General features: G+C 48.1%; 1 protein-coding gene and 1 pseudogene across 1 annotated transcript in view; both read left to right on the plus strand.

Annotated features, from left to right (window-relative positions):
- Window positions 1-27,548, plus strand: part of MOV10L1 (Mov10 like RNA helicase 1) — a 432,265-nt gene that overhangs the window by 19,184 nt on the left and 385,533 nt on the right. The window lies entirely within an intron of this gene.
- LOC134937312 (5S ribosomal RNA) lies at window positions 264-382 on the plus strand (annotated as a pseudogene).

Raw genomic sequence — 27,548 nt, forward strand, 5'->3', positions numbered from 1 at the left:
TGTTAGACAATTATATATAATCTCCTGTGTGTTTCTCGTTGCACTGAATTTTATGCATTTATTGGGGATCAATCCCTGTTAGATTATCATACTCTCACTGCCTGATTTCTCTTGCTCTCATTAGTATAACAATCAGCACAAATGTTGCTTAATGCTCTGTTCTTATACCAACAATAATTCAGGCATTTATGATATGCTCAAAATAAACAATGTGTATAAGTATCCGCACACTGGAATTGACTGCACAGATTGGAGATTTACCCACCTACGGTCAAACCGCACTGAGTATGCCCAATCTCGTCTGATCTTGGAAGCCATATACTGCAGGGCCTGGTCAGTACCCGGTTGGGAGACCACCAGGGAATACTAGGTACCGTAGGTATTTTACTCTCCAGTCATTTGTGTCCTTCCGATTTTCTGTGCAGATCCAGATATTTAATCTCTACTTTCACTTAATTGTGCTAGTCTGACAGGCTACAGCTGAACCCAACGGAGTTACCCTATTCCCAATAAAATTCTTATTATTTAAGGAAATCTCTGGACCACTAAGGGAATAAAGATAAATTCGCTCATCTAAATCCTATCGCTCAAAAGTGTAGCAATTATGCTTTGAAAAATTATTCATTTATATTTGCCTTCTCCCTCTCTTTTTAAGTATATCTCATAAAAGTCAAGTATTAATTTTCTTATATTTCATTATCTTATTTATTAATTAATTTTTTCATAAGTGTGCCCTGGAAAAGATATATAGCTGCCTTTGTCTTTTTTCTCTTATAAAAGACCACACCCCTTGGAATTGAGGACTCGTCAACAATTTCTGCCGAAGGTGGTTTCTTCGTTTCACATTAACCAACCTATTGTAGTACCCGTGGCTACGGATGCTGTGGCAGTTCCAAAGTCTCTGGATGTTGTGAGAGCGTTAAAAATCTACGTCGCTAGAACGGCTGTTGCCAGGAAGACAGAGGCGCTGTTTGTCCTGTATACTTCCAACAAGATTGGTCATCCTGCTTCTAAACAGACTATTGCACGCTGGATTTGTAGTACGATTCAGCAAGCTCATTCTTCGGCTGGGCTACCGGTGCCGAAGTCAGTAAAGGTCCATTCTACCAGGAAAGTGGGCTCCTCTTGGGCGGCTGCCCGAGGGGTTTCGGCACTTCAGCTTTGCCGAGCAGCTACGTGGTCGGGTTCAAACACCTTTGCTAAGTTGTTTACAAGTATGATACCCTGGCTGAGGAGGACCTCATGTTTGCTCAATCGGTGCTGCAGAGTCGTCCGCACTCTCCCGCCCGTGTTGGAGCTTTGGTATAGACCCCGTGGTCCTTTAGGAGTCCCCAGCATCCTCTAGGACGTAAGAGAAATTAGGATTTTAGTACCTACCAGTAAATCCTTTTCTCCTAGTCCGTAGAGGATGCTGGGCGCCCATCCCAGTGCGGACTGTTACTTGCAGTGTATTCTTGCTGGTTAAATTAGTTTATACACGGGTTGTGTATTTTTTGTTTTCAGCTTGTTGCTGTTGTTTCATGCTGTTATCTGGTTTACTGTTACTCCGGTTGTACGGTATGTTTGTGGTGTGGGCTGGTATATTTGTAGCCCTTAGTTTAAACAAAAATCCTTTCCTCGAAATGTCCGTCTCTCCTGGGCACAGTTCCTATAACTGAGGTCTGGAGGAGGGGCATAGAGGGAGGAGCCAGTTCACACCCAGTTAAAGTTTGTTCAGTGTGCCCAAGCTCCTGCGGATCCCATCTATACCCCATGGTCCTTTTGGAGTCCCCAGCATCCTCTACGGACTGGGAGAAAAGGATTTACCGGTAGGTACTAAAATCCTATTTTCTTTGTTACGCAAGTAACTTCATGACCACAAAACACCACTTTTGGAAGCACATTGGAATAAATAACTTAGACAGGGAAAATCGGGAAAGAAACGGTCTCAGATTTTGTCAAAGGTTACTACTGCATACATAAAATTTGATTCAGTTTTAAAGCTAGAGACAAGTAATAGATGTACTTTTTTTTTTTTTTAATACCATTTTTTTTTTTTCTTGTCCTCCACATACTTTGTTTAATATTCTTCTACATGAAGCAGATTTTGTTTAGGTAAGTGGCGCTGTCGTGTGCTTGGGCCCACTTTTCATCTATCATCTTGTTCCCACATTAAACCCCACTAGATGTAGAACTGATGTGGCAGGGTCTTTGAAGTATTGTCATTATTGTGAGGGTGTTTAGCACTGGGACTTATCCTAACCGGATGCTGGTAGTGAGGTAGTGTGTCATGCAGGGTCCTCATGGACGGCATGTGAGACAGCGGAGATGTCAACCATGACAGTGGGCAGCACTACCTAGTGTAATGGTGACCTGTGTTTGGGGTAGTTTGGTGTGTGTCTGCTAAATGGGCACAGACATGTTTGGAGACCATCGGATGACTGCCAGTATCCAATGGTAAGCCAGAGGGTATGCCTGGGCCAATCGGTGCGCGGTTGTGCCTTTAAAACTAGTCCAGCCCAGAGGGGAAACGCCAGTGAAACAAGTAACTACTCCTGGAAGTTGCTTGTTACTGTGCTCCCTGCTGTGGTCTTTGGTTCAGTGTTGGTGCCTAAGGAACATTTGTTAGCATTGTGCTCTGCTAGCGTTGGTTGCATTCCTGTCCACTCAGCCTATAGTGTATGTCTCTGTCATTACCCCTGGTGACCACGTCTGGTCGGGAGACATTGTGTATAGCTGGAATTGCATCCTGTATAGCAACTGCTCCACATCTCTGTATATATTCTGTTCAGATGGAACTGCCGCGCACCTCAATATATCCTGGTCAGCTGGAAGTGCTCTGTATCTCCGTATATCCTGTTCAGCTGGAACTCCTCCGTATCTCAGTATATCTTGCATAACTGGAACTGGTCCGCATCTCAATCTATCCTGTATAGCTGGAACCGCTCCATGTCTCAGCTCATCTAATACAGCTGCTACTATCCCACGTTCTAGCATATCTAATTTAGCTGGCTCTGCACTGTGATCCAGCACAACTGGTGAAGCTGGTATCGCTCTACTTCCCAGCAACTAGTACATCATCTCAGCGCTTACATAGTGTACCATGCGCCTAATGCTTACCCGATTCTAGATCCCATGCTCACTTAAGGGCCCAACACACTGAGAGATTTAAGCAATTTGCACGATTAAGGATATGAGCGATGAGCGATTTTTCAGGTAGTTTTTAGTAACCATTTTGAGCATACACATATTGCATACAAATTGGCTTGCAATGATAAACCAACAATGAACGACTGCGGGGATGCGCATCATTCATCGACACTGCCTCCACACTGAACAATATGAACGATAAATCATTAATTTTTGGCCGATATCTTTCTTAAATATCTACAAATGTGTAGGGCCCTTTACTGTTTGTGTCTTCAGGCCTCCTGCATCTCCTAGTACGTACTCCCCAACCTCCGTGTGTACATGAGAAGGAATTATATTCAACCTCCTCGCCTCATTTCATACCATTAGTGAATCCTCTATTAATCCTCCCACCCGACAAAAACTCTTCAAGATCTGACAAGTAGGATTCTTTGGCCCTACAGCATTTTGGAAGTTTCACGATTTGTCCGATTATTTCCTACAAAAAGTGCTAGATCTATATATTTTCAGCAGTCTTCATGCTAATGGAGAACTTTCTTTAGCTCTCCATATCATAAAACTTTTTACGAAGGCGGCATTTTGAAAACTTGGAAATCTTGAGAAGCGGCATTGATAGACACTTGGAGACCAATAATCAAGTTTAAGAAACGTGGGGTGTGAGATGACAAGAAGGTATTTCTAAGTGTCAGTCATGCATGAAAAGAGAATACACTTACTGATGTGTGTTCTACAGTAACAGGTTATTCAGAAATTCCAACGGATGCGGTATGATATACCGGAAGAGGGGATGCCGGCTGTCAGTATAGCGGCATCGCATTTGGTGGCCGCGAGTCCCCTCACGCCGGGATCCCGACAGCTGGCATTTTAACTGCATCCCATTCCAACAACCACCATCTTTCTGAGAAATTCTCATTTGTGGGGACAAATGAGATTATTGTAAAAGTAAATTTAGTGTATTTTAGACCTTTTTGCTTTATTTGCTGAAATTACAGAAAATCCTAACCATGTTTTATTCCTTATCTTATTAATATATTAAGTTGGTTTATTTTATTTATTATCATTGTCTTTATTTTATTATATTAAGTTGGTTTATTTTATTTATTATCATTAATTGTCTTTATTTTATTATATAATATTTGCTGCCATTTTAGCTATTGTATTTATATAGTTTGTTTCTGAACCATCGTAATGTTTTCACCCCACTTATTTATTTATTTTGCTTTTGCTGTGTGTTTTGTATAGATGGTTAAATAATACTAAATATCATGTTACCTTTGCAACCAGAAACAGTTGCTGAGGCCAAGAGTGCTTGTGCACCAAGCACACAATCTCTTCCCTTCCCTTGTTAAAAAGGGGAGGTACTCGATATACCGACTGTCAGGATCCTGGCGCTCAGCATACTGGTGCTCACCCCGCTGCCGGCATTCCGGAGGTCGGGATCCCGGGAGCCAGTCATACTACACCCGTTAAAAAGATGCTGATATACATGTCCAGTCTGTTACAGGCTGATAGTGAAATAGACAGCCCTCAAAGGGCCTAATCCGTTATAGCTCTTGTTGCTTTATAATAACAGCCACTGAATATGCCTTGTTGATCATTATTATTATTATTTATTATTATTATTATTATATATAATTTTTTTTTGTAAGCCGAAAAGTGCCTTTTTCTGCAGCGGGGTACACTGGGGTTCCACAGGGATAACATTGGGGGTGTAGAGTTGGATCTTGATCCGAGGCACCAATAGGCTAAAAGCTTTGACTGTTCCCAAGATGCACAGCGCGGCGTCCTCTATAACCCTGCCTCCGTGCACAGGAGCTCTGTTTGTTAGTTGGTGCCTGCAGTGCAGGCTAACAGGAAGGGCTGCGCTGGGCAGGCCCGAAAAGAGCTTTCAAGTGAAGAAAGAAGACTTCAGAGCCGTAGCATAGGCACTTAAAAGTGCTATGTGTAATTCTGACCCATCATTCTGCGGCTCCCTTACCTCCCAGCGGCGCTGTACACTCCCGCTCCCTGGTTGCCGGGTAACTACAGCGGAGGCTCCGGTTCTCTCATAAGGGCACACACACACACAACCGCTGCTCTCTGGGATTGCATGGCCGCTGAAAGGAGGAGGTAAGGGGGTACCCTAGGTGGGACCCGCTGCGATCCGGCGTGGTCCTTGGGAGGCGGGCCGCGCGTGCTGGCGTGGACACTGTGGCCGTGCAGGGACTCCACTAGACCACCAGGGCATGGGCACAGTTTGGATTTTTGCAAAAAGTCAGTTTCTTTAAGGCCCACATTACCGGTGGTGAAGTCCAGCAAGGGGATCTGGCTCTGACCTGTAGCCCCAGCCCAAGAGCGCCATTTACTGCAAATGTTCCCACCCTGGAGCTGCATCGCTCTCTCTCCCTCACTCCCTGCTGATCTGGGACTGCTGGGCAATGCCTCCTCTGTAATGCCGCCTGCATCATCAGCGCTGTGCATTTACAGGACACTTAAGTATTCTACATGTCTTTAGACAGTGTTGGTTAAGAACAAGTGCACTTTGTCAGGGTTATTTAGTACAAGTACCCTGTGATATATACATCCAGTGTTTACTGTGCATTGCTATATCTGTATACCTAATTAGCTTTACTTGTGTAGTGCAGTTACTACAGTATTGCTCGTCAAGTGCAGTTTTATTGTTATCTGTGATAATTTCTGCATTGTACATGTGACTGTGTGTGTGTACCAGTAGCTGCTGTATGATTTGCATTCCATGTGTCTCACATCTACTGCTATCCCTATATTCTGTACCCTGAAGGGTGTTATGTGCGTCAGGGTTTCTCTAACGTCCTAGTGGATGCTGGGGACTCCGTCAGGACCATGGGGTATAGCGGCTCCGCAGGAGACAGGGCACAAAAAGTAAGCTTTTAGGATCACATGGTGTGTACTGGCTCCTCCCCCTATGACCCTCCTCCAAGCCTCAGTTAGGTTTTTGTGCCCGTCCGAGCAGGGTGCAATCTAGGTGGCTCTCTTAAAGAGTTGCTTAGAAAAAGTTTTTAGGTTCTTTATTTTCAGTGAGTCCTGCTGGCAACAGGCTCACTGCTACGAGGGACTTAGGGGAGAGAAGTGAACTCACCTGCGTGCAGGATGGATTGGCTTCTTAGGCTACTGGACACCATTAGCTCCAGAGGGAGTCGGAACACAGGTCTCGCCCTGGGGTTCGTCCCGGAGCCGCGCCGCCGACCCCCCTTGCAGATGCTGAAGATTGAAGAGGTCCGGAACCAGGCGGCAGAAGACTTTCAGTCTTCATCAGGTAGCGCACAGCACTGCAGCTGTGCGCCATTGTTGTCAGCACACTTCACACAGCGGTCACGGAGGGTGCAGGGCGCGGGGGGGGGGCGCCCTGGGCAGCAATGTATAATACCTGTATGGCGAAAAATACATCACATATAGCCCTTGAGGCTATATGGATGTATTTAACCCCTGCCAGATATCACAAACTCCGGAGAAGAAGCCCGCCGAAAAGGGGGCGGGGCCTATTCTCCTCAGCACACAGCGCCATTTTCCCTCACAGAAATGCTGGTGGGAAGGCTCCCATGCTCTCCCCTGCACTGCACTACAGAAACAGGGTTAAAACAGAGAGGGGGGGCACTGATTTGGCGATATGAATATATATTAAAATGCTATAAGGGAGGAACACTTATATAAAGGTTGTCCCTGTATAATTATAGCGTTTTGGTGTGTGCTGGCAAACTCTCCCTCTGTCTCCCCAAAGGGCTAGTGGGTCCTGTCCTCTATCAGAGCATTCCCTATGTGTGTGCTGTATGTCGGTACGTGTGTGTCGACATGTATGAGGAAAATGTTGGTGAGGAGGCGGAGCAAATTGCCTGTAATGGTGATGTCACTCTCTAGGGAGTCGACACCGGAATGGATGGCTTATTTATGGAATTACGTGATAATGTCAACACGCTGCAAGCCGGTTGACGACATGAGACGGCCGGCGATCAAATTAGTACCTGTCCAGGCGTCTCAAACACCGTCAGGGGCTGTAAAACGCCCATTTACCTCAGTCGGTCGACACAGACCCAGACACGGACACTGATTTCAGTGTCGACGGTGAAGAAACAAACGTATTTTCCTTTAGGGCCACACGTTAAGGGCAATGAAGGAGGTGTTACATATTTCTGATACTACAAGTACCACAAAAAAGGGTATTATGTGGGATGTGAAAAAACTACCTGTAGTTTTTCCTGAATCAGATAAATTAAATGAAGTGTGTGATGATGCGTGGGTTTCCCCCGATAGAAAATTATTGGCGGTATACCCTTTCCCGCCAGAAGTTAGGGCGCGTTGGGAAACACCCCTTAGGGTGGATAAGGCGCTCACATGCTTATCAGAACAAGTGGCGGTACCATCTACAGATAGGGCCGTACTTAAGGAGCCAGCTGATAGGAGGCTGGAAAATATCCTAAAAAGTATACACACACATGCTGGTGTTATACTGCGACCAGCGATCGCCTCAGCCTGGATGTGCAGAGCTGAGGTGGCTTGGTCGGATTCCCTGACTAAAAATATTGATACCCTTGACAGGGACAGTATTTTATTGACTATAGAGCATTTAAAGGATGCATTTCTATATATGCGAGATGCGCAGAGAGATATTTGCACTCTGGCATCAAGAGTAAATGCGATGTCCATATCTGCAAGAAGATGTTTATGGACACGACAGTGGTCAGGTGATGCAGATTCCAAACGACACAAAGATGTATTGCCGTATAAAGGGGAGGAGTTATTTGGGGTCGGTCCATGGGACCTGGTGGCCACGGCAACTGCTGGAAAATCCACCGTTTTTTACCCTAAGTCACATCTCTGCAGAAAAAGACACCGTCTTTTCAGCCTCAGTCCTTTCGTCCCTATAAGAGTCATATCTGCCCAGGGATAGAGGAAAGGGAAGAAGACTGCAGCAGGCAGCCCATTCCCAGGAACAGAAGCCCTCCACCGCTTCTACCAAGTTCTCAGCATGACGCTAGGACCGTACAGGACCCCTGGATCCTACAAGTAGTATCCAAGGGGTACAGATTGGAATGTCGAGACGTTTCCCCCTCGCAGGTTCCTGTAGTCTGCTGTACCAATGTCTCCCTCCGACAGGGAGGCAGTATTGAAAACAATTCACAAGCTGTATTCCCAGCAGGTGATAATAAAATTACCCCTCCTACAACAGGGAAAGGGGTATTATTCCACACTATATTGTGGTACTGAAGCCAGAAGGCTAGGTGAGACCTATTCTAAATCTGAAATATTTGAACACTTACAAAGGTTCAAATCCAGATGGAGTCACTCAGAGCAGTGATAGCGAACCGGGAAGAAGGGGACTATATGGTGTCCCGGGACATCAGGGATGCTTACCTCCATGTCCCAAAATTTGCCTTTCTCACCAAGGGTATCTCAGGTTCGTGGTACAGAACTGTCACTATCAGTTTCAGACGATGCCGTTGGATTGTCCAAGGCACCCCGGGTCCTTACCAAGGTAATGACCGAAATGAGGATTCGTCTTCAAAGAAAATGGACGACCTCCTGATAAGAACAAGGTCCAGAGAACAGTTGGAGGTCGGAGTAGCACTATCTCAAGTAGTTCTACGACAACACGGGTGGATTCTAAATATTCCAAAACCGCAGTTGTTCCGACGACACGTCTGCTGGTCCTAGGGATGATTCTGGACACAGTCCAGAAAAAGGTGTTTCTCCCAGAGGAGAAAGCCAGGGAGTTATCCGAGCTAATCGGGATCCTCCTAAAACCAGGAAAAGTGTCAGTGCATCATTGCACAAGAGTCCTGGTAAAAATGGTGGCTTATTACGAAGCGATTCCATTCGGCAGATTTCACGCAAGAACTCTTCAGTGGGATCTGCTGGACAAATGGTCCGGATCGCATCTTCAGATGCATCAGCGGATAACCCTATATCCAAGGACAAGGGTGTCTCTCCTGTGGTGATTACAGAGTGCTCATCTTCTAGAGGGCCGTAGATTCGGCATTCAGGATTGGATGCTGGTGACCACGGAGGCCAGCCTGAGAGGCTGGGGAGCAGTCACACAGGGAAAAAATTTCCAGGGAGTGTGATCAAGTCTGGAGAATTCTCTCCACATAAATATACTGGAGCTAAGAGCAAATTTATAATGCTCTAAACTTAGCAAGACCTCTGCTTCAAGGTCAGCCGGTATTGATCCAGTGGGATAACATCACGGCAGTCGCCCACGTAAACAGAAAGGGCGGCACAAGAAGCAGGAGGGCAGTGGCAAAACTGCAAGGATTTTTCGCTAGGCGGAAAATCATGTGATAGCACTGTCAGCAGTGTTCATTCCGGGAGTGGACGACTGGGAAGCAGACTTCCTCAGCAGGCACGACCTCCACCCGGGAGAGTGGGAACTTCATAGGGAAGTTTTCCGCATGATTGTGAACCGTTGGGAAAGACCAAAGGTGGACATGATGGCGTCCCGCCCGAACAAAAAACGGGACAGGTATTGCGCCAGGTCACGAGACCTTCAGGCGATAGCTGTGGATGTCCTGGTAACACCGTGGGTGTAACAGTCGGTGTATGTGTTCCCTCCTCTGCTTCTCATAACCAAGGTATTGAGAATTATAAGACGTAGAGGAGTAAGAACTATACTCGTGGCTCCGGATTGGCCAAGAGGGACTTGGTACCCGGAACTTCAAGAGATGCTCATAGAGGACTAATGGCCTCAGGAGCTAAGAAGGGACTTGCTTCACCAAGTACCATGTCTGTTCCAAGACTTACCGCGGCTGCGTTTTCGGCATGGCGGTTGAACGCCGGATTCTAAGGGAAAAGGCATTCCGGAAGAGGTCATACCTACCCTGGTCAAAGCCAGGAAGGAGGTGACCGCACAACGTTATCACCACATGTGGTGAAAATATGTTGCGTGGGTGAGGCCAGGAAGGCCCCACGAAGAAATTTCAACTAGGTCGATTTCTGCACTTCCTGAAAACAGGAGTGTCTATGAGCCTCAAATTGGGGTCCATTAAGGTTCAAGTTTCGGCCCTGTAGATTTTCTTCCAGAAAGAATTGGCTTCAGTTCCTGAAGTCCAGACATTGTCAAGGGAGTATTGCATATACAGCCCCTTTTGTGCCTCCAGTGGCACCGTGGGATCTCAAAGTAGTGTTGGGATTCCTCAAATCATATTGGTTTGAACCGCTCAAATCTGTGGATTTGAAATATCTCACATGGAAAGTGACCATGCTGTTGGCCCTGGCCTCGGCCAGGCGATTGTCAGAATTGGCGGCTTTGTCTTACAAAAGCCCATATTTGATTTTCCATTCGGACGGGGTAGAACTGGGACTCGTCCCCAGTTTCTTCCTAAGGTGGTGTCAGCGTTTCACCTGAAACAACCTATTGTGGTGCCTGCGGCTACTAGGGACTTGGAGGACTCCAAGTTGCTAGACGTTGTCAGGGCCCTGAAAATAAATATATATATATATATATATATATATATAATTCCAGGACGGCTGGAGTCAGAAAGTCTGACTTGCTGTTTATATTGTATGCACCCAAAAAGCTGGGTGCTCCTGCTTCTAAGCAGACTATTGCTCGTTGGATTTGTAGTACAATTCAACTTGCACATTCTGTGGCAGGCCTGCCACAGCCAAAATCTGTAAATGCCCATTCCACAAGGAAGGTGGGCTCATCTTGGGCGGCTGCCCGAGGGGTCTCGGCTTTACAACTTTGCCGAGCAGCTACGTGGTCAGGCGGGAACACGTTTGTAAAATTCTACAAATTTGATACCCTGGCTGAGGAGGACCTGGAGTTCTCTCATTCGGTGCTGCAGAGTCATCCGCACTCTCCCGCCCGTTTGGGAGCTTTGGTATAATCCCCATGGTCCTGACGGAGTCCCCAGCATCCACTAGGACGTTAGAGAAAATAAGATTTTACTTACCGATAAATCTATTTCTCATAGTCCGTAGTGGATGCTGGGCGCCCATCCCAAGTGCGGATTGTCTGCATTACTTGTACATAATTATTGTTACAAAAATCGGGTTATTATTGTTGTGGGCCATCTTTTCAGAGGCTCCTTCGTTGTTATCATACTGTTAACTGGGTTCAAATCACAGGTTGTACGGTGTGATTGGTGTGGCTGGTATGAGTCTTACCCGGGATTCAAGATCCTTCCTTATTGTGTACGCTCGTCCGGGCACAGTACCTAACTGAGGCTTGGAGGAGGGTCATAGGGGGAGGAGCCAGTACACACCATGTGATCCTAAAAGCTTACTTTTTGTGCCCTGTCTCCTGCGGAGCCGCTATACCCCATGGTCCTGACGGAGTCCCCAGCATCCACTACGGACTATGAGAAATAGATTTATCGGTAAGTAAAATCTTATTTTTCATATAATATAGTGGTTTTCACAGGATATACTTTTTTTGGTATTTTCTCTGTGTTTTACAGTCACCATTTACCTCTTAAATCCTCCGTGAGTGCTCTGCCTGTAGTCACACTATCCGGGGGGATTTTTGTTAGGTAATCTGTCTGCTTTTATTGTACTATTCCACCCTACAGTAATGCTTTCATATAATGTTAGCTCGTCAGGGTGAGGGTTCGGTGGCAGACCCTACGTCTGGCAGTGTTCATGCCCTGGATGTCTGAGGAAAATATTGCAGCTGAGGGTTCAGGTGCTGGGGGCTGTGTACCCCTTAGTCAGTTCCCTATGTCGGGGGTAACTACTGACCCACAGTGGGCTACATTCTCTAATTTACTGACTACGCTGGTAACTAGATTTGCGCCCCCTATGGGACATCCATTACAGCCACTTATTGTCCCTGCTGTTAATCCACCATTGGCAGATGCTCTGTCCTCTCAGAGCAATTAAATCCGTCTTTGGCCAAGCAAAATCCTAACCCTTGCCGGCTAAGACCAAATTGTCCTCTAAGCGGGTCCTTACATCCTCACAGTCCACTCATGTTACAGATCCACTCATGTTACAGATACTTCATCGGATAAAGATTGCACATAAACTGATCCCTCAGACACTGACACAGATGCTTCTGATGGGGAATCCCTGACTCAAGTGGCTGTTCCTGACCTCTTGGAGGTTATACGGCTGATTTTTCAAATTGATGATGATGAAGAACCCCCAGCTGCCTCTAAGAAACCAGGTAAGTTTAAGCGTCGGAAGGTTACTATATTAGTTTTACCACATCCTGACCATTTAGTTGACATACGTCAGGAATCCTGGGAATATCCAGGAAAGAAATTCTCTAAGAAAATGCTGTCTCGTTATCCCCTCGCTGCAGAGTTAAGCAAAAATTAGGAAGCCGCTGCCAGTGGACTCGCAAGTCGCATGTCTGGTGGTATTATCTGCTCTGCCTGTCACTACCGTCACCTCTCTGAAGGAACCGACGGATAAGCATGTGGAGGGTTGCTTGAAGTCCATTTACACTCTGGCTGGAGCTGTGCATAGGCCTTCTATTCCGGCTTCTTGGGCTGCTAAAGCTATGGAGGCCTGGGTTCCCGGAAGTAGAAGCAGGATTACCGTCTAATTTTCCTGGTAATGCAAAACAGTGTCTTTCATACATTGTTACAGCATCTCATTATATTCAGGAGGCTCGCCGGATCCTCTGGTTGCGGTCCTGGTCGGTAGATCTGGACTCGAAAAAGACCTTGGAGGTTATCCCTTTTAAGGGAAACATTCTTTTTGGGGAAGATCTCAACAAGATTGTCACTGACTTAGTGTCTGCTAAGACTGCATGTCTGCCTAGTACTACTCCTTCGGCCCCGAAGGCTAGGAGTACTTCATTTGTTCCTTTCGACCTCCAGGTAAAGCAAAGGGTCAGGCGTACCCGAAACAGGCTTGCACTTAAAAACCTAAACATGCCTGGGGTGCCAGTCAGCCTGCTGCCAAAACAGACAAGCCTGCTGCATGACTGGGTGGGCCTCCCTCTGGGGGATCCCAGGGTGGGAGGCTGACGTCTACTGTTTGCTCAGGTATGGCTACAGACCACTTCGGACGCCTGGGTAAGAGAAGTCGTCACTCAAGGATACGCCATCTCTTTCAAGAAACGTCCCCCTCACCAGTTTTGCTCAACAAACTTACCTTTTGGATCCGGTGAAAGCAAGGACTCTCCATCTGGTGGTGCAATCCCTCCTGGACACAGGAGCTTTAGTGCCGGTGCCTCTGGCTCAGAGAGGCAGGGGGTACTATTCAACTCTGTTCCTAGTTCCGAAACCGAATGGATCTTCTCTGCCCATTCTCAACCTCAAGTCTTTGAACAAGTTTGTGAAAGTCTCCAAATTCCTTATGGAAACTCTTCGCTCTATTGTTCTGGCCTTGGAGCCCAAGGACTACATGGTATCCCTGGACAAACAGGATGCTTACCTGCATATACCTATTGCAGTGTTGCATCAGCAATACCTGTGGTTTGCTATTGGCAACCGACCTTTTCAATTCCAGGCCTTGCCGTTTGGTCTGACCTCGGCTCCTCGTGTTTTCACCAAGGTCATGACGGCCCTACTCTGCCATCAGGGTATCGGGATCCTGCCGTATCAGGACAACTTGTTGATCCTGGCGAATTCTCCAGAGGTTCTCCTTCGTCATCTGGAACTGACCAATTCTGGTCCAATTCCTGCAAGCCCACGGGTGGCTCATCAACTGGAAGAAATTTTCCCTGGCCCCTGCTCAGAGCATGGTGCACCTGGGAGCACTGTTGGACACCCACAACCAGCAGTTGTTTTTGTCTCCGTAAAAGATCCTGAAACTTCAGGACAAGATAAGATGCAAGTACTAGGCCTCATGGAGTCGACTTTCGACATGGTGGAGTGCGCTCGGGTTCATTCCCGCTTTCTACAGAGGTTAATTCTCTCCGAGTGGGACGGCCTGCCTCACCGGATGAGGTCTCGCATGATATCCTTGACTCCGGAGGTCCGTCTGTCACTGACTTGGTGGCTGCAGGACCAACAACTGAGCAGGGGTCGTCCATTCTGGATTTCCAACTGGGACCTTCTGACGACTGATGCCAGTCTTCGGGGTTGGGGCGCGGTGTTAGAGCAACACTCTCTTCAGGGTTGGTGGAACAGGGAGGAACTCTCCTCCCGATAAACATTCTGGAATTGCGGGCAGTGTTCAATGCCTTGACACTGGCCCTGCCTCTAGTACAGAACAGGCCTGTTCAAGTGCAGTCTGACAACGCCACCACGGTGACGTACATAAATCATCAAGGCGGCACCCCGAAGCCGCAAAAAAGCCATGATGGAAGTGTCAAAGATTCTTCGTTGGGCGGAACGCCATCTGCCAGCAATATCTGCAGTGTTCATTCCAGGGTTCCTGAACTGGGAAGCGTACGTCGTCAGGACGTACACGCCGGAGAGTGGAGCCTTCATCCGGAGGTCTTTCAACTCCTCATGGAACAGTGGGGTCTACCAGATGTAGACCTGATGGCGTCTCGACACAATCACAAAGTTCCAGTCTTCGGAGCAAGGACAAGGGATCCTCCAGCAGCGTTCGTGGACGCATTGGCAATTCCATGGAACTTTTAACTGCCGTACGTGTTCCCTCTGGTGTTACTCCTGCCCAGGGTAATACGGAAGTTCAAGCAAGGAGGAGGACTACTAATTCTAATCGCTCTGGCGTGGCCCAGATGCCATTGGTTCTCAGACCTGCAGGGTCTATCAATAGAGTCCTCTTCTGCTTCCGCAGCGCCCAGACTTCCTCGTTCAGGACCCTTGTGTCTACCAGGATTTGGACTGGCTGGCTTTGACGGCATGGCTATTGAAGCTTCCGTACTGAGGGCCAAAGGGTTTTCTGAGGCGGTCATTCAAACTATGTTGAAGGCCCGTAAACCGGCTTCTGCTCGGATTTATCATAGGGTCTAGAATTCTTACTTCGCCTGGTGTGCGACTAACAATTATGATGCATGCAAGTTCAGTACTGCCAAACTTTTGGCTTTCCTGCAACAGGGCCTGGGCTTAGGCCTTCGTCTGGCCTCCATCAAGGTTCATATTTCTGCCTTGTTAATATGGTTTCAGAGAACAATTGCGACTCTGCCTGATGTTCATACATTCACTCAGGGTGTTTTGCAGATTCAGCCTCCCTATGTCCTGCCTGTGGCTCCTTGGGATTTGTCGGTTGTTCTGGATGCCTTACAAGAGTCTCCGTTTGAACCTCTTGAGTCTGTGGACCTTAAGTGGCTTACTCTTAAGGTCTTGTTCTTGGTGGCTTATTGCATCTCCTAGACGGGTTTCAGACTTGGGTGCCTTGTCTTGTCTGTCACCCTTTCTAATTTTTCACCGTGACCGTGCGGTTCTTAGAACTCGCCCTGGTTATCTGCCTAAGGTGGTGTCATCTTTCCACCTTTTAATCAAGAGATTGTGGTTCTGGCCTTTAGCTCTCCAGGTTTATCCTCCAAAGAGCGGTCTTTGGATGTGGTATGGGCTCTCCGTATTTATGTGAAGAGGACAGCTTCTCTTAGGAGATCTGATTCCCTCTTTGTCCATTCTGGTTTTCACAAACCTGGCTGGCCTGCTAACAAGCAGACCTTGGCCAGATGGATTAGAATGGTGATTGCACATGCTTATGCACAGGCTGGCCTTCCAGCTCCTGCTACCATCAAAGCCCATTCTACGGAGTCTGTTGGACCTTCTTGGGCGGCCTGCCATGGTGTGACCCATGAACAATTGTGCAAGGCGGCTACATGGTCCTCAGTGAACACATTTATAAGGTTCTATGCCCTCGATACTTCCACCTCCCAGGATGCCTCCTTTTGGACGGCGGGTTCTTGTGCCTGCTACAGTGCATCCCCTCCCATGAGGAACTGCGTTATGACATCCCCGATGTTATCTTTGTGGAACCCCAGTGTACCCCGCTGCAGAAAAGGAGATTTATGGTAAGAACTTACCTTTGTTAAATCTTTCTGCGAGGTACACTGGGTTCCACAGGGCGCCCACCCTGATGCACTTAGCTTCTTTTGGGTTTGTATGGCATTAGCCGCTGATACACCACATTCTCACGACAGGAGAAGGTATGTGGCTACTAACGGTTGTCGCCTTTTACCTGCTACTGCATTGGACTGGTTAACAAAACTGAGCTCCTGTGCACGGAGGCGGGGTTATAGAGGAGGCGGCGGCGCTGTGCATCTTGGGAACAGTCAAAGCTTTTAGCCTATTGGTGCCTCGGATCAAGATCCAACACTACACCCCCAATGTTATCCCTGTGGAACCCAGTGTACCTTGCAGAAAGACCTTTAACAAAGGTAAGTTCTTACCATAATTCTCCTTATTTTAAGGTCTGATTTCTTTTATTTTTTTTTATCACCAGTTTTTTTTTGGGCTGTCCAGTCAGCGCGGTTTTTTTTTTTTTTTTTTAAATTCTTTCAGAAAAATTGTTTTTGTGCAAAAACACACTGGTCCGGGAATTTTCGCTGATCCTTTGTGTTTTCCGCGGCTGCGATTGTGGGGAAAAAATGTTTAATGTCACAGATTTGGCAATCCCCATTAAGTGCTATCCAATTAGCCCCAGCAGAAGAGGTAATTAGCCATGGTAATTCAGCCCACGGCTAATAGGATACCACCCTAAGCGTTACAGGACACATTTTTCTGCACACCTTGTCCTCATACTGTGAATAAATTATGTAAAACTTTTGGTGTCGATCACAATCCTAAGGCATGCAAGCCTTAGGATTGTGACCCACACCATCCGTACCAAAAGTTCTACAGGCATGTCCAATTATATAACTTTCTGCAGCGGGGTACACCCTGTTCTACAGGGAATACATCGGGGTGTAGAGGTGGATCTTGATCCAGAGGCACCAACAGGCTAAAGCTTTAGACTGTCCCAGGATGCATTGCGGGGCCTCCTCTATAACCCCGCCTCCAGGCACTGCGAGCTCAGTTTTAGAGTTGGTGCCTGCATGAAGCAGGTCACTTAACAGGGGGGCTGCGCTAGGCAGTCCTGAAGAAGCTTTTTAGAAGACTTCAAGGACTGCAGCACTTCATATGTCAGTGTGAAATACTGTGCTGCGGCTCTATCACCTTCCCAGTGGCGGTGCATACTCCCGCTGGCTCTGTTCCCGGGTACTTGCGGCGGAGACGCTCCTGTTCCTAGGCACACGATTGCAGACGCTCTCCTGGATCGCGTGGCTGCTACTGAGGTGGTGAGAGGGTCCACCTGGCGGGACCCGCCGTTAAATCACGTTCTGGTCGCGGTTTAATGAGACTTACCGCGACGCTGGCGTGGACACTGTGACAGAGCAGGGACCCCACTATATCCAGCAGGGCATGGGAGCACAGGTCGGATTTTAAAATAACCACTTTAATAAGGCTCCATAGTACCCGGTGGTGAGGACCAGCATAGGGGAAAAGGCGCTTACCCCGCTCCCGGCGCCATCTACTGCTGGTGGTCCCACTCTGGAGCTGCCTTACACTCTCCCTCACTCCCTGACTGAGATGCTGGGCACCATCTTCTCACAGTAGCTGCGACAGAACTCCGGGACTGCAGGGCAAGGTCTCCTCTGTATATCCGCCTGATTAATCAGCGCAGTGATTTTACAGACCCTTAAGTATTCTACATGTCATTTTAAGACCGTGTTAGTGAAGAAAAAGTGTACCTCTGCCAGAATATATTGTATGAGTATTCTGATATATACATTCCGAGCCCGTACCGCGCATTGTTTGTTTGTTTCTCTCTCTCTCTATAGATAGATAGATAGAGATATATATATATATATATATATATATATATATATATATAGAGAGAGAGAGAGATATGACACTCACTTTTTCCCAAGAGAAAAAAGACCAGCACTCACATTTTTGATGAAAGAAAAAAGGGGTCTATTCCTTACAAGCCATCCATCTGGATATGACCCTGGTGCTACAGCATATCCAGATGGATGGCTTGTAAGGAATAAACCCCTTTTCTCTGACGTCCTAGTGGATGCTGGGAACTCCGTAAGGACCATGGGGAATAGCGGCTCCGCAGGAGACTGGGCACAAAAGTAAAAGCTTTAGGACTACCTGGTGTGCACTGGCTCCTCCCCCTATGACCCTCCTCCAAGCCTCAGTTAGATTTTTGTGCCCGAACGAGAAGGGTGCACACTAGGTGGCTCTCCTGAGCTGCTTAGTGAAAAAGTTTAAGTATAGGTTTTTTATTTTCAGTGAGTCCTGCTGGCAACAGGTTCACTGCACCGAGGGACTAAGGGGAGAAGAAGCGAACTCACCTGCGTGCAGAGTGGATTGGGCTTCTTAGGCTACTGGACATTAGCTCCAGAGGGACGATCACAGGCCCAGCCATGGATGGGTCCCAGAGCCGCGCCGCCGGCCCCCTTACAGAGCCAGAAGACAGAAGAGGTCCGGGAAATCGGCGGCAGAAGACGTCCTGTCTTCAATAAGGTAGCGCACAGCACCGCAGCTGTGCGCCATTGCTCTCAGCACACTTCACACTCCGGTCACTGAGGGTGCAGGGCGCTGGGGGGGGGCGCCCTGAGACGCAATAAAGACACCTTAGATGGCGAAAAATACATCACATATAGCTCCTGGGCTATATGGATGCATTTAACCCCTGCCAGTTTTTCCTTAAAAAAGCGTGAGAAAGGCTGCCGAGAAGGGGGCGGAGCCTATCTCCTCAGCACACAAGCGCCATTTTCCCTCACGGCTCCGCTGGAAGGACGTCTCCCTGACTCTCCCCTGCAGTCCTGCACTACAGAAACAGGGTAAAACAAAAGAGGGGGGGCACTAATTTGGCAGATTAATCAATACAGCAGCTATATAAGGGAAAAACACTTATATAAGGTTATCCCTGTGTATATATATATAGCGCTCTGGTGTGTGCTGGCAAACTCTCCCTCTGTCTCCCCAAAGGGCTAGTGGGGTCCTGTCCTCTATCAGAGCATTCCCTGTGTGTGTGCTGTGTGTCGGTACGTTGTGTCGACATGTATGAGGAGGAAAATGGTATGGAGGCGGAGCAATTGCCTGTAATAGTGATGTCACCCCCTAGGGAGTCGACACCTGACTGGATGGTCTTATGGAAGGAATTACGTGATAGCGTCAGCACTTTACAAAAGACTGTTGACGACATGAGACAGCCGGCAAATCAGTTAGTACCTGTCCAGGCGTCTCAAACACCGTCAGGGGCTCTAAAGCGCCCGTTACCTCAGATGGTCGACACAGACACGGACACTGACTCCAGTGTCGACGGTGAGGAAACAAACGTGTTTTCCAGTAGGGCCACACGTTACATGATCACGGCAATGAAGGAGGTTTTGAACATTTCTGATACTACAAGTACCACAAAAAAGGGTATTATGTGGGGTGTGAAAAAACTACCCGTAGTTTTTCCTGAATCAGATTAATTAAATGAGGTGTGTGATGAAGCGTGGGTTTCCCCCGATAAAAAAACTGCTAATTTCTAAAAAATTATTGGCATTATACCCTTTCCCGCCAGAGGTTAGGGCGCGTTGGGAAACACCCCCTAGGGTAGATAAGGCGCTCACACGCTTATCAAAACAAGTGGCGTTACCGTCTCCTGATACGGCCGCCCTCAAGGAGCCAGCTGATAGGAAGCTGGAAAATATCCTAAAAATTATATACACACATACTGGTATTATACTGCGACCAGCAATCGCCTCAGCCTGGATGTGCAGTGCTGGGGTGGCTTGGTCGGATTCCCTGACTGAAAATATTGATACCCTGGACAGGGACAGTATATTATTGACTATAGAGCATTTAAAGGATGCATTTCTATATATGCGAGATGCACAGAGGGATATTTGCACTCTGGCATCAAGAGTAAGTGCGCTGTCCATTTCTGCCAGAAGAGGGTTAGGGACGTGACAGTGGTCAGGTGATGCGGATTCCAAACGGCATATGGAAGTATTGCCGTATAAAGGGGAGGAGTTATTTGGGGTCGGTCTATCGGACCTGGTGGCCACGGCAACGGCTGGGAAATCCACCTTTTTACCCCAGGTCACCTCTCAGCAGAAAAAGACACCGTCTTTTCAGGCTCAGTCCTTTCGTCCCCATAAGGGCAAGCGGGCAAAAGGCCACTCATATCTGCCCCGGGGCAGAGGAAGGGGAAAAAGACTGCAGCAGGCAGCCTCTTCCCAGGAACAGAAGCCCTCTCCCGCTTCTGCCAAGTCCTCAGCATGACGCTGGGGCCTTACAAGCGGACTCAGGTACGGTGGGGGGTCGTCTCAAGAATTTCAGCGCGCAGTGGGCTCACTCGCAAGGGGACCCCTGGATCCTGCAGGTAGTATCTCAGGGGTACAAATTGGAATTCGAGACGTCTCCCCCTCGCCGGTTCCTGAAGTCTGCTTTACCAACGTCTCCCTCCGACAGGGAGGCGGTATTGGAAGCCATTCACAAGCTGTATTCCCAGCAGGTGATAATCAAGGTACCCCTCCTACAACAGGGAAAGGGGTATTATTCCACGCTGTTTGTGGTACCGAAGCCGGACGGCTCGGTGAGACCTATTTTAAATCTGAAATCCTTGAACACTTACATACAAAGGTTCAAATTCAAGATGGAGTCACTCAGAGCAGTGATAGCGAACTTGGAAGAAGGGGACTATATGGTGTCTCTGGACATCAAGGATGCTTACCTCCATGTCCCAATTTGCCCTTCTCACCAAGGGTACCTCAGGTTTGTGGTACAGAACTGTCACTATCAGTTTCAGACGCTGCCGTTTGGATTGTCCACGGCACCCCGGGTCTTTACCGAGGTAATGGCCGAAATGATGATTCTTCTTCGAAGAAAAGGCGTCTTAATTATCCCTTACTTGGACGATCTCTTGATAAGGGCAAGGTCCAGGGAACAGTTAGAGGTCGGAGTAGCACTATCTCAAGTAGTACTACGACAGCACGGGTGGATTCTAAATATTCCAAAATCGCAGCTGATTCCGACGACACGTCTGCTGTTCCTAGGGATGATTCTGGACACAGTCCAGAAAAAGGTGTTTCTCCCGGAGGAGAAAGCCAGGGAGTTATCCGAGCTAGTCAGGAACCTCCTAAAACCAGGCCAAGTGTCAGTGCATCAATGCACAAGGGTCCTGGGAAAAATGGTGGCTTCTTACGAAGCGATTCCATTCGGCAGATTCCACGCAAGAACTTTTCAGTGGGATCTGCTGGACAAATGGTCCGGATCGCATCTTCAAGGGTGTCTCTCCTGTGGTGGTTGCAGAGTGCTCATCTTCTAGAGGGCCGCAGATTCGGCATTCAGGACTGGGTCCTGGTGACCACGGATGCCAGCCTGAGAGGCTGGGGAGCAGTCACACAGGGAAGAAATTTCCAGGGCTTGTGGTCAAGCATGGAAACGTCATTTCACATAAATATCCTGGAACTAAGGGCCATTTACAATGCCCTAAGTCAAGCAAGGCCTCTGCTTCAGGGTCAGCCGGTGTTGATCCAGTCGGACAACATCACGGCAGTCGCCCACGTAAACAGACAGGGCGGCACAAGAAGCAGGAGGGCAATGGCAGAAGTTGCAAGGATTCTTCGCTGGGCGGAAAATCATGTGATAGCACTGTCAGCAGTGTTCATTCCGGGAGTGGACAACTGGGAAGCAGACTTCCTCAGCAGACACGACCTCCACCCGGGGGAGTGGGGACTTCACCCAGATGTCTTCCACATGATTGTGAACCGTTGGGAAAAACCAACGGTGGACATGATGGCGTCCCGCCTCAACAAAAAAACTAGACAGATATTGCGCCAGGTCAAGGGACCCTCAGGGAATAGCTGTGGACGCTCTGGTAACACCGTGGGTGTACCAGTCAGTGTATGTGTTCCCTCCTCTGCCTCTCATACCCAAGGTACTGAGAATCATAAGAAGGAGAGGAGTAAGGACTATACTCGTGGCTCCGGATTGGCCAAGAAGGACTTGGTACCCGGAACTTCAAGAGATGCTCACAGAGGACCCGTGGCCTCTACCTCTAAGAAGGGACCTGCTCCAGCAGGGACCCTGTCTGTTCCAAGACTTACCGCGGCTGCGTTTGACGGCATGGCGGTTGAACGCCGGATCCTGAAGGAAAAAGGCATTCCGGATGAAGTCATCCCTACCCTGATCAAAGCCAGGAAGGATGTAACCGTGCAACATTATCACCGTATTTGGCATAAATATGTTGCGTGGTGTGAGGCCAGGAAGGCCCCTACAGAGGAATTTCAACTGGGTCGTTTCCTGCATTTCCTGCAAACAGGACTGTCTATGGGCCTAAAATTAGGGTCCATTAAGGTTCAGATTTCGGCCCTGTCGATTTTCTTCCAGAAAGAACTGGCTTCAGTTCCTGAAGTTCAGACGTTTGTCAAGGGGGTACTGCATATACAGCCTCCTTTTGTGCCTCCAGTGGCACCTTGGGATCTCAATGTAGTTTTGGGGTTCCTAAAATCACATTGGTTTGAACCACTCACCACTGTGGACTTAAAATATCTCACATGGAAAGTGGTAATGCTGTTAGCCCTGGCTTCAGCCAGGCGTGTCTCAGAATTGGCGGCTTTATCCTATAAAAGCCCTTACCTAATTTTTCATACGGACAGGGCAGAATTGAGGACTCGTCCTCAATTTCTCCCTAAGGTGGTTTCAGCGTTTCACTTGAACCAGCCTATTGTGGTACCTGCGGCTACTAGGGACTTGGAGGACTCCAAGTTGCTGGACGTAGTCAGGGCCCTGAAAATATGTTTCCAGGACGGCTGGAGTCAGAAAATCTGACTCGCTGTTTATCCTGTATGCACCCATCTAGCTGGGTGCTCCTGCTTCTAAGCAGACTATTGCTCGTTGGATTTGTAGTACAATTCAGCTTGCACATTCTGTGGCAGGCCTGCCACAGCCAAAATCTGTAAAAGCCCATTCCACAAGGAAAGTGGGCTCATCTTGGGCGGCTGCCCGAGGGGTCTCGGCTTTACAACTTTGCCGAGCAGCTACTTGGTCAGGGGCAAACACGTTTGCTAAATTCTACAAATTTGATACCCTGGCTGAGGAGGACCTGGAGTTCTCTCATTCGGTGCTGCAGAGTCATCCGCACTCTCCCGCCCGTTTGGGAGCTTTGGTATAATCCCCATGGTCCTTACGGAGTTCCCAGCATCCACTAGGACGTCAGAGAAAATAAGAATTTACTTACCGATAATTCTATTTCTCGTAGTTCGTAGTGGATGCTGGGCGCCCATCCCAAGTGCGGATTGTCTGCAATACTTGTACATAGTTATTGTTACAAAAATCGGGTTATTATTGTTGTGAGCCATCTTTTCAGAGGCTCCTCTGTTATCATGCTGTTAACTGGGTTCAGATCACAGGTTGTACGGTGTGATTGGTGTGGCTGGTATGAGTCTTACCCGGGATTCAAAATCCTTCCTTATTGTGTACGCTCGTCCGGGCACAGTATCCTAACTGAGGCTTGGAGGAGGGTCATAGGGGGAGGAGCCAGTGCACACCAGGTAGTCCTAAAGCTTTTACTTTTGTGCCCAGTCTCCTGCGGAGCCGCTATTCCCCATGGTCCTTACGGAGTTCCCAGCATCCACTACGGACTACGAGAAATAGAATTATCGGTAAGTAAATTCATATTTTTTTTTTTTTTTGTTTCATCAAAAATGTGAGTGCTGGTCTTTTTTTCTTGTGGGAAAAAGTGAGTGTCTATATCAATTGCCAGGACACTGCACCACCATTTTAAATATATAATATATATATATATATATATATATATATATATATATATAATTTTTTGTTACTGAGTGCTGTCATTTTGTTATGTCTCATCTCTCTCTCCCTCACTCCCTGTCAGCGTTTGGGCACCATTAGGAGAAGCTGAGCTGATCCTGGGACTGTTTGGGCAGATCCTCCTCTGAAAAAGCCGCCTGCATGTCAGCGCTGTGCATTTTACAGGACACTTAAGTATTCTACATTTTTGCTGACGGTGTTAGTTAAGAAAAGGTGCATTTAGTCAGGGTTATTTAGTACATGTACCCTGTGATATACATCCAGTCTTTACTGTGCATTGTTATATCTATTGAGTGTTTAGCTATACTTATTATTACTCTGTATTGCTAGTCTAGTGCAGTTTTATTGCATGTCATAATTTCATCATTGTACAGTGTGACTATGTGTGTGTGTGTGTGCATATAGCTGCTGTGTGACCTCCATTTCGTGTATCTCACTCAGATTGCTATCCTTATATTCTGTAACCTGAGGAGGCTAAGTGCGTCAGTATTATTACTTAATATAGGTGTTTCACAATATATACTTATTGCGTATTTTTCTCTATGATTTTTAGTCACCATATACCTCTGGAACTCTGTTTGTGCTAATACACTACACAGGGGGTTCTTGTCATGGTGTTGTGCTGCTGATATTGTACTGGGTTGCCTTGAAATGAGCTTTCAGACATGTCAGCTACAAGAGGCGACGGAGCTGGGGTTGATCCCACATTGCGTGGTGGTGATGCTGCAGACACATTAGAGGAAAACATAGCAGCAGAGGGTTCAGGTTCTGGGGGTTCCCTACCAACGGGGGTGCATAATGACCCACCTTGGGCTACTTTCTCCACGTTATTGAATATGCTGGTAACTAGACTTACGCCCCCTATGGGACCTCCTGTGCCGGTGCAACCGCTTATGGTCCCTGCGGTTAATCCGCCATGGGCAGATCAACTGTCCACTCAGTTACAGCAATTGAACCAATCACTGACTGCACAGAAATCTCACCCTCGCCCGCCTAAGACCAAGGGGTCCTCTAAGCGGGCTATTACTTCCTCACAATCCACCAACGTCCCAGACACTTCGTCTGATGAGGATAGCGTATATACTGACCCCACAGGTACTGATACTGATAATTCTGATGGGGTATCTGTTTCACAGGTTGATGTTCCTGACTTGTTGAAGGCTATCAGGATAATTCTTCAAATTACTGATGACTCAGAGCCTGATACTGCCCCTAAGAAACCGGACAGATTTAAACGTCAGTGGTTAAACAAGTTTTACCTCACTCTGACCATTTAGTTGACATACGTCCGGAATCCTGGGAAAATCCAGGAAAGAAATTCACGCCTCACAAGAAGATGCTGGCTCGCTATCCCCTCGCAGCGGAGCTAAGTAAAAATTGGGAGACACCCCCGCCGGTAGATTCGCAAGTGGCGCGGCTGGTGGTATCCTCAGCTCTGCCTGTTACTACCGTCACGTCTCTGAAAGAACCGACGGATAAGCATGTGGAGGGTTGTTTAAAGATGTTTTACACCCTAGCAGGTGCTGCGCATCGGCCCACCATTGCAGCTACTTGGGCTGCAGGGGCTATTGAAGCGTGGGCTCAGGACTTGGAAGCTGAGCTGCCTTCCAACGTTTCTGATCATGCTAGACAATGTCTATCGTACATATTGTCACAGCTTCTCATTACATTAAGTAGGCGGCTTCTGATGCCGGTATTCTCGCGTCCAAAGCTTCTACTACGTTCATTTTGGCTCGCCGGATTCTCTGGTTGCTGTCCTGGTCTGTAGATCTGAACTCTAAGAAAACCCTGGAGGTACTCCCTTTTAAGGGAGACATTCTTTTCGGATAAGATCTCAATAAGATATTGGCTGACTTAGCCTCTGCTAAAACAGCTTGTCTACCTGGTACTGCTCTTTCGATACCGAAGGCTGAGTACTTTCTTTCGCTCCTTTCGTCCTTCAGGGAAAGCAAAGGGTCAGGCGTACCCGAAACAGGCTCGCACTTCCAAACCCAATAAGCCCAAACCTGAATGGGCCTGGGCTGCCCGCCAGCCTGCTTCCAAAACTGACAATCCTGCTGCATGACGGGGCGGGCCTCCCTCTGGGGGATCCCAGGGTGGGGGGGCCGACTTCTAGGGTTTACCCAGGAATGGTTGAAGACCCCTTCCGATGCTTGGGTATGGGAAGTTGTCACTTGAGGTTACGCCGTATCCTACAAAATACGTCCCCCTCATCGATTTTGCCTGATAGACGTCCCTTCGGATCAGGTGAAAGTAAAAACTCTTCACTCGGTAGTACAGTCCCTCCTGGACACAGGAGTGGTAGTACAGGTGCCTCTGGCTCAGAGAGGCAAGTGGTGCTATTCACCGCTGTTCCTAGTCATGAAACCGAATGGGTCCTCTTGGCCCATTCTCAACCTCAAGTCCTTGAACACATTTGTGAGGGTCTCCAAGTTTCGTATGGAAACTCTTCGCTCTATTGTTGTGGCCTTGGAACCTAGGGATTATATGGTCTCCCTGGACATACAGGATGCTTACCTGCATATTCCTATTGCAATGTCGCATTTGCAGTACCTGAGGTTTGCGGTTGGCAACCTCCATTACCAATTTCGGGCTTTACCTTTTGGTTTGACCACGGCTCAGCGAGTCCTTCACCAAGGTCATGGCGGTAATGATGGCTGTACTCCGCCGTCAAGGGGTCAGGATCCTGCCATATCTGGACGACTTGTTGATCCTGGCGAATTCCCCAGAAATTCTCCTACGCCATCTGGATCTGACGCTCCAGTTTCTGCAAGCCCACGGGTGGCTCATCAACTGGAAGAAATCTTCCCTGGTCCCTGCTCAGAGCATGGTGCACCTGGGGGCATTGTTAGACACTCACAACCAGCAGTTGTTCTTGTCTCAGGAGAAAGTCCTGAAACTTCAGGACAGGATTCGATGCTTCCTATCTCGTCCGCAAGTGTCGCTACATTCGGCGATGCAAGTGCTAGGTCTCATGGTGTCGGCTTTCGACATGGTGGAGTACGCTCAATTCCATTCCCGCCCTCTACAGAAATTGATTCTTGCCAAGTGGGACTGCCTGCCTCACCGGATCAGGTCTTACATGATCTCCTTGTCTCCGGAGGTCCGTCTGTCACTGAGCTGGTGGCTTCAGGGCCAACAATTGAGCAGAGGTCGTCCCTTCTGGATCACCAACTGGGTCCTTCTGACGACGGATGCCAGTATATGAGAGGTTGGGGGGCGGTGTTGGAGCAACACTCCCTTCAGGGTCGGTGGACCAAGGAGGAGTCCCTCCTCCCGATAAACGTTCTGGAACTGCAGGTGGTGTTCAATGCTCTGAACTTGGCCAGGCATTTAATACAGAACAGACCTGTTTAAGTACAATCGGATAATGCCACCATGGTGGCGTACATAAATCATCAAGGCGGCACTCGCAGCCGCATGGCAATGAGGGAAGTATCAAGAATTCTTCAGTGGGCGGAACGCCATCTGCCAGCCATATCGGTAGTGTTCATTCCGGGGGCTCTACACTAGGAATCGGACTTTCTCAGTCATCAGGACATACATGCCGGAGAGTGGAGCCTCCATCCAGAAGTATTTCAACTCCTAGTGGACAAGTGGGGCCTCCCAGATGTGGACCTGATGGCGTTTCGACACAATCACAAGGTTCCGGTCTTCGGAGCAAGAACAAGGATCCTCAAGCCGCGTTCGTAGATGCGCTGGCAATTCCATGGAACTCTCGGCTTCCCTACGTGTTCCCTCCACTGCCCAGAGTGTTAAGGAAAT

The sequence above is a fragment of the Pseudophryne corroboree genome, chromosome 6, assembly GCF_028390025.1.
Source record: "Pseudophryne corroboree isolate aPseCor3 chromosome 6, aPseCor3.hap2, whole genome shotgun sequence".
Lineage (NCBI taxonomy): Eukaryota > Metazoa > Chordata > Amphibia > Anura > Myobatrachidae > Pseudophryne > Pseudophryne corroboree.